We start from the raw sequence: 7,315 nt of genomic DNA on the forward strand, positions 1-7,315 counted from the left end.
CATGTTGTAACAAATTCGCATTCAAGTTCCACACAAATTGCGATGTGATGCAGCCCTTCCTGCTCACTAATCACTGTAATGACTAATGCAATGTGATGTAGGAGAGAAAAGGTATAGGTTATGCAGCAAACATTGCACTGCAAAAAACGTTCCATTCCAAGGTTCTTTATGCAGAGTTAACAATGTAATATTATTTATTGGCAAAAACGTAAAAAAGTTGAGAGCAATATTGCCATTGGATTAAACGAGATGTATTCACAAGCCTGCTCCTTTACAATGTCACAGGGCCACATCAGATTACAGGAAGTTTTGCTGCCTCGTTCTGAATCGCAGAACATGGTAATTCTTTAACCTTGAAATGTAGTCTATTTTGTGATGTAAATTGGAGGTTTTACAAGTTATTGTGTGTTCCCCTTTAATTGGCTTCTGGGAAAACTGGCCTCAACACTGTATTGGATAAGGCACTTAGAAAACAGATTCATGCGTGGACCACAGCAATGTCCCTTTACTGAGAGCCAGCAATCAATGGATGTGTCTGATCGTGAATGGTTTTCCCTGTTGTTTGTTGTATTACTTCGTTGTTGCATTTTAAGCTGTGCATGAGGCAGGACCCGGAGGCTGCTGCTTCTGCTGGGATTGAGGAAGAGCTGAGCGCCATGTAAGGCAAAGACACTGCGTTCCACTTTATCAGGTGCCTGGAGTGTAAGAGCTGCAGATAATATTGAGTCACATTAATCCCAACATATTTCAAATATTATGAAAATTAAATAAATTAAATCAAATAACTTTAATTAAAAAAATCAATCACACTTTACCTTGCTTTTTCAGTTGTTTTAAAGGAAAATTGATGCAGAGAATGTGTGAATACTACTTTTTGATGGTTCCAAGGCCAATGTGACCTGTTCTATTGCCTGCTAATTGTACGTTCCAGGTTGAACAATTATTTTTAGGAGGTCAAGGTGTATGAATGATAAGAACAGCTTGAAATTTATTTTCACGGTCGACACACATTTTCGCAAGGGAAAAAAACTGAAATAACCACAGTTACGCAAACACCAGTCCACCAAAAAAAAATCATTTTATTAAAACAAGGTAACATTTTTTTTATCATCATACGGATGAACTGTGCTAAATATATTTCTAAAAAGAAAAAGCAGGACGTGAGTCGTGAGCCAAGATCATGACTCTTTTACTCTTCTTCACATCAGTTTTCATCTGTGAGGAGGAGGAGGAGGGCGGCTCCTGATGTGCTGACACTTGGGGATGTGCCTCTGTGCCGGCCTGGGGGCAAAGCGCCGGCCGCAGTGAGGGCAGGGCACGTAGTCGGGGTTTGGATTCGCGGGGGGCTGGGGCAGGTTCACAACCTTCCCTCCTTGCGTGATCACCTGCTGCACCTCCCTGGCCTATTTGATGCTCCGAATGAAATCCTCGTGCTTCTGCCTCCAGTTGTTCTTTCTCAGCTGGGAACAGGAAATGAAACCAATGAAACAGCTTCCAGAAAAAGTCTAGACTAGCACTGCGTACACAGTCTGGTCGCAAACCATTCACAAGGCAAGAAAATATCAATACAGTAATAACTTAGCTTTCTGGGCCTACCTTTCATGTCATTGGGTAGAGAGTACAATTTAGTTATGGTTTTGTTTCCCGTGAGTGCTATTTGCTTGATATCTCATGTAGATTTTTACAACAGAATTCAGAAGTCACTAAGACCCATTTATTCTGTCTGGCAAATGTGCCTTTGCGGCAGTTTTTCAGAAGAGTACTTCATAAAACACTTATTTATTGTTTACATTGATTTATAAGCTGAGTCTGACTCTAGGAGAAAACAAGGGAAGCTTGGAAAGAGTTTAAGGATAGCCCTTACCACGATTGGCGGTCTAACCTTCTTCTTATGGATGTATGTCTCCAGTTCTGTTCCCTTGGCCCTGTGCTTGAAAGAGTCAAAAACCTTCCTCTTTGAATTCTGAAGCTTCTTGCAGATCTTGCTGTGTTTCTCCAACCTCTCTACAGCAAACTTCCTGTGACACAGTTCACAGGGCACCAGCTGACGGTTTCCACTCTGGCTATTCTCATATGGAAATTGCTCAGCGGTAGGGCACATCAGACTTGTAGGGGACTGTTGTAACAGAAGAAATAAGGTTCTTGATCCCGAGATGAAGTAAAACAAATGAGTTTATTGCATGCAAGGAACAATAAAGCCGAAGTCTTGTTTCCCGCAAGAAACAACAAAACCGAAGTATTGTTCGCCGTACTGTTACAAACTTTTGGGTTATATAGTGTTTTCTTCTCCGTTTCTGACGTCACTCGGTCTGATGGTAAAGAGGGGGGTTCATGGTATTTGGCCAGTTTACGATGTTCTGGACAAATGGTCAGTTTAAGATTACACCCAAGGGGGTTCCTAGCTTGCATCTGCAGTCCTTATCAGTTAATCCCCTTTCCTGCCATAAACCCCAGCTTGTGACTTAGAAGTCTAAACCCCCTACAGAAAGGATTAAATTCAAACCCCCGTCTTCACATCATTCTTCAATGTCAAGTGGCAAATGTTGACTGGTGATGTTATGTGAATCTTAGGAAATGGTCATTTTTCAATCGAGTCTATGTTTCTCAGAATTTGAGACAGAGAGGTCAATCTCTGCAATCCGAGCTGAGGGCATTTCTTGGAATGAGCAACGTGTTCTTTGATATTCTCTTAAGACTCTTCGCCAGATTTTACGATGAAAAATGTAAATAATAATAACAAACTATTTTATATAGTGCCTTGAAAGGTGGCTTCTTTACAGAATGACAAAACCAACTACAATAAATAATACACAAGATATGCATGATGACAATACACAGTTAGAGGAGACAGTAGATGGTCATTGTCAGTGTATCCTGAAGGTAGTTTTCCAATTTTTTGGAACGGGGTAAAAGAGGCCACCTCTACTAGAATCTTTGTCCTAACCAAAAATGTAACAAAGTATAATAATAATATTAAAAATAATAATAATAAACTTTATTTATAGAGCACCTTTCATACAAATAGTGCTTTGGTGCTTTAAAAAGCAAGCGTAAAAATAAAATATTAAAATTGAGAGATATACTTTCAGTTGTCAAGGAAAATACAGCAATACAGTAAAGCAACATACATGTCAATTAAATAAATAAAAATTAGGAAAGTCGTAATAAAATAAGAACAATTAAAGAGAACTAAAAAAAGAAACAGAAATAGAAAGAACAAAGAACCACTTTAACTAAAAGCAACATTTTCAAATGTTTTTTAAAACAATGTACCGAAATTGACTGCCTAATAAAAAGTGGAAGTGAGTTTCATAATTTAGAAGCATAAAAACAAAAAGCAGCCTCTCCACTCTTTCTGCATTTCACATGTGGTATTTGCAGTAGGCCAGTATGTGCAGATCTCAGGTCACGTATAGGAACATATGAAGACAGACATTCAGTAAGGTACAGACGTGCTAGGTCGCTTAAAGCTTTAAAAACAAGTAAAAGAACTTTCAAATTTATCCTAGATAATACAGGTGACCAGTGAAGTTTTTTCAAAACAGGAATGATATTCTCTTTCTTGTATTTGTTAGGATCTGTGCTACTGCATTTCGAACAAGTAGTAAGGGATTTATTGTTTTCTTGGGAAGCCCACAAAACAGAGCATTATAATCATATCCACATCAATGTGAGCAATGGAGAAGTCAAATTAACGTGTCTAAATATCATCTAGTTCTATCCCAGGGAAGAGGGCTGTTGCCTACACAGACGACAAGACACAAAACGCTCAACTGTGCAAAACACGCATAAGGACATCAGTCAGGAGGAACAAGGTAAAGTGTTTTTACTTCTTCACCATGGTCATGTAGTTTCACTCCAAGCACTGTCTTATGAAATAACTGTGGAAACGACCTCCCCAACATTTTGGGTTGTTGCATTTTGCTTCAATGAATTTTAACCTTTTCTTTTAGACATTAAGAGGAAGGACACATTCACCCTTGGTAGAGATTCAGTTGTTCTACGAGATGTCAAGGTGAGAATTAACCACTTCAGGCATAAGTCAATCCACATGACCGGAAATGGGGCAATGAACAGGATATGGGGATTTTGCTAGTTATAAAGTACAATAATCATCATTACATGATCTAAGACTACTGAAGTATAAGCTGTGTCCCTGACTGATTAATTAGCAAATTCATCTTCGTAGAGTGGAGCTACACTGAATATGGAGTGAGATCATGTAGGGAATAATGGACTTGTAATAACTAATTGAAGGATAATAATAATCAACGAAAGTGCTTAAAAGTATCAACAAATGCCTTCAAAGTACTTGACACGTACTTTGCTTTCAAAAGTGAAACATAATTAATGCTTACGTAAGATTTCTCTTGACTTCTCAGGAGTATACTAACTCCAAGGACAAGTAACATCACAAACCATTATTTAAGTGCTGATGTTGGAGCTGCAATACTACTACCAAGACAAAAAATGATACAGGTAACACTGCTTTCAGATTTCTAAGAATTGCTAAAATAGTATGTTTACAGAGCATTCAGAGTCTCATAGAGAAAATAAGTTGAGAATATGACAAGTTCCTACCATCTCAAACACTGCCAATCTAGAACAAAAAGAAAGTACTTGAACGCCTGCAGTAATCGAACACAAACCAGAACATATCAGTGCATGACAAGGAAATGTAGTCACAAAATGATTCTACCCTTTCAAGTCCCAAAAAGGACAGAGGAACTTACCGGAGGCGATACCTGGATTTCAAACAGAGTACAATGTAGCCACTGTAGGGGAGAAGATCACAGAGAGCTCTTCTCAGATTGCTCAGAGTCAGCCCCAGCACCCTGTCCTGACTGAAGCAGACAAAGTGGTCAAACAGGTAGGTAGAAATGAGTAAGGAACAGAGAGTATGGTTATTCTTGCATTGTTTGTTCGTCTGTCAAAGAAAAGAGTGCTTCTGACTTTTGTCAATGTTCATCTTTATTTTAGGAGAAGAACAAACGGTGGTATCACACATTGCTCAAGTGTATGATGCCATGTGTGTACAGCAGACATCACCAAAGGAACAGGAGACACCTGAGTAGAGAACAAGAATATGAAAAGACTGATGAAAAAAGGCACCAGGAGAAATCCATTGAATATGCACAATCTCGTCCAGTATTTCAATGAAAAGTTTCAGTGTTGTTTTTAGTGTCGTCGTATTGCATACATTTAAAACAATGTGTCTTGTTTAATGAACAATTTCATTTACTTTAGTAAAAAGTGTTGTTTACTGTAGTCCTAGCATGGATGCAATTGTTAGAAAAAACGTGAATGAAAAACTGAATGTTTCATATAATATGGGTTTGTGTTAACCCACACACCTAAGTGAAATGTTTGATTACGTTTACAAGACATAACACATAGTTTAGTTGAGTGTGAAAGGGAACAACAGAGAAAGTCACAAACAAAACATTTGTGAAGGACTTGATGAATGTTTTTTCTTTAGAAATGACAAAAAATAAAGAATTTTTCAACAAGATGTCTTTCTATAGCGAGTTTCATTTGAGATAGTCTTTTCTTAGAAGTGCAAGAGTGGTATTCCCTACAACTTATTCCCCAATTTGATCATTCTCAGAAATTAGGAGACGGAAACCACACCTACTGTAATATTAGACCTTGTAACAAGGCAACTAGGTTTCAATGGCTTAAAAGGTGCAGAAAGAGGCTCATGTATAATGACCTCCAGTGTCCCACAGGTTTCCCAAATCATTTCTTAGAGTATGGTCTGTCTGGTTTAGCTGAAGAATCAGCGAAGGTAAGTTTCAGGAAGAGCATCTGATTTCTTTCAATAAAGCAGAACAGAGAAAAAACACACAATACAAAATCATGAGAATTTGTATCCATATGACACTTTGACTCGAATACTTTTATCAGACCTACACAGAGTATATACTGTACACACTTTTTCAGCCCAGGTTTATACATTTGGAACTGCCATTTGTAGGTGTTTTTGTGTCTTAGCTCAACACTGTGAAACCTGTAGTTACAAACATGGAGGAATAAGACATGAAGACATATATTGTACCTCTGACCGGCCTACCTTCCAAGAGGTGAAAGATGAAACTTTTCGTTTATCGTCAACTCAGTGAATGTCTTTAAACTTTCGAAAACTGTAACAAAGAATAAGTTAAAAAACTTATTTTCATTGGACCCACAGAAAAGTCAAAGTTGTCCATAGAAATGCCCGTCTAAATCAGAAATCTACAGCACAAAGGCAGTGGCCTTTCGGGACATAAAAATGAAATTACACTTTACTCAGACGAATTGCCCTTGGTCACGGACATCTTGCTATCAGTCACTACAAAGATGTTTTCTCTCGTGCCATGGCTTGCCTGACTTGCTTCTTCTGCTGGATGGCTTCTGGTCGCTGGTCAGGATCGACAGCCAGCATGTCCTGGAGCAGTGTCCTTAGCTCCGTGCTTATGGCTCTATTTACTTTCAGGGGGATGTGGAACTGCAGCCAGGGGTTCTCATGCAGGGCCTCTCCAACAGGCCCTGACAGACATATGCTCCTGTATCGGAAACACACTTTAGTTCAATTCTAAAATATTTCTCATAGGACTGAAGGAACCTTTGCCTGTTAAGAGTTAACAATTAGGTCCTCAAGAACTGTTTTACGGTTTTCTACACTCCTGGCTGGCCAAGGTCTCTTTAAGGTCTCTTAAGTGGAGGTGTAACTCATGTATCCTACATGTGATTTAGCAACATGAAAGGGAATAGCTTCTTATCGGATTATGGTCTTGGTTAACTGCCTAAGGCTGACCTAAGTGCCTAACTTTCTGACTTTGTTTATACCTTATATGTTAAGAAGCTTCTTCTGACCAATCAGAAATGTATGCTTTATGTATGAACATTTTGCTCATCAAAGTGAGTGAGAGACAAGGTTAACAGAAATTAGCCACAGCAGTAAATGACAGCATATTTTTGGGTTCTTAAATGGTCTCTACCTGGCACACCTGCAGTGCAAACTGACACACACTGTTTAGAGAAACAGCTACTCTATTACTAATATTAATGAAACATTTCTTATTCTATGGAACAAAAACAAACAGTAAAACTAAAACACAGATCTCTTAGCTTCCTATTTCATGAACCAGATGACTGAATGACCAAGCCTAACTAGTAGCCAGAACCCCAGTTAACCCTCCGTAACACAAACTTTAACCACACGACAGGAACTCTTTCAAACTGAGTGAAAATCATAAATGGATCCATAACTTTACATCAATTTACTATGTTGTGCCAATACCTGCATTTACATTTAGAACGAATGATGTCATAG

General features: G+C 38.5%; 1 long non-coding RNA gene across 1 annotated transcript; it reads right to left on the bottom strand.

Moving 5' to 3' along the window:
- Positions 1–1,172: 1,172 nt before the first annotated feature.
- On the bottom strand, positions 1,173–2,624 carry LOC148630791 (uncharacterized). The gene is made up of 2 exons (XR_015934996.1): positions 1,865–2,624; positions 1,173–1,460 (listed from the first exon to the last, which is right to left on the bottom strand). It is a non-coding gene; the product is annotated as an uncharacterized LOC148630791 (long non-coding RNA).
- Positions 2,625–7,315: the final 4,691 nt, after the last annotated feature.

The sequence above is a fragment of the Lepisosteus platostomus genome, unplaced genomic scaffold (genome assembly GCF_059453375.1).
Source record: "Lepisosteus platostomus isolate fLepPlt1 unplaced genomic scaffold, fLepPlt1.hap1 Scaffold_90_H1, whole genome shotgun sequence".
In the NCBI taxonomy this organism is placed as follows: domain Eukaryota; kingdom Metazoa; phylum Chordata; class Actinopteri; order Semionotiformes; family Lepisosteidae; genus Lepisosteus; species Lepisosteus platostomus.